Source organism: Fukomys damarensis, unplaced genomic scaffold (genome assembly GCF_012274545.1).
Source record: "Fukomys damarensis isolate Sample0158 unplaced genomic scaffold, DMR_v1.0_HiC HiC_scaffold_19, whole genome shotgun sequence".
Classification (NCBI taxonomy): domain Eukaryota; kingdom Metazoa; phylum Chordata; class Mammalia; order Rodentia; family Bathyergidae; genus Fukomys; species Fukomys damarensis.
Window position 1 is genome coordinate 41,486,633 of NW_022900931.1, and position 306 is coordinate 41,486,938.

The window sequence follows — 306 nt, forward strand, 5'->3', positions numbered from 1 at the left end:
TACCGTCCTACATCAATAATACTACAATCAGTTTTGGTTTGAAATTTACTGTGTCTGCAAATAAGATTGCTACCCCTGTTTTTTTCTGGGCTCCTGTCACATGGAAAATTGTTTTCTATCTTTTCACTTTCAGGCTATGGGCTTCTTTTTGCACTAGGTGTGTTTCTTGTATACAACATATTATTATATTTTGCTTCTTGTTCCATTTTGCCAGTCTATTTCTCTTGATTGATGAGTTGAGGCCATTGACATTGCTGGTTATAACTGATATGTACTGACTTATTATTGACATGTTATTGGCCTTTT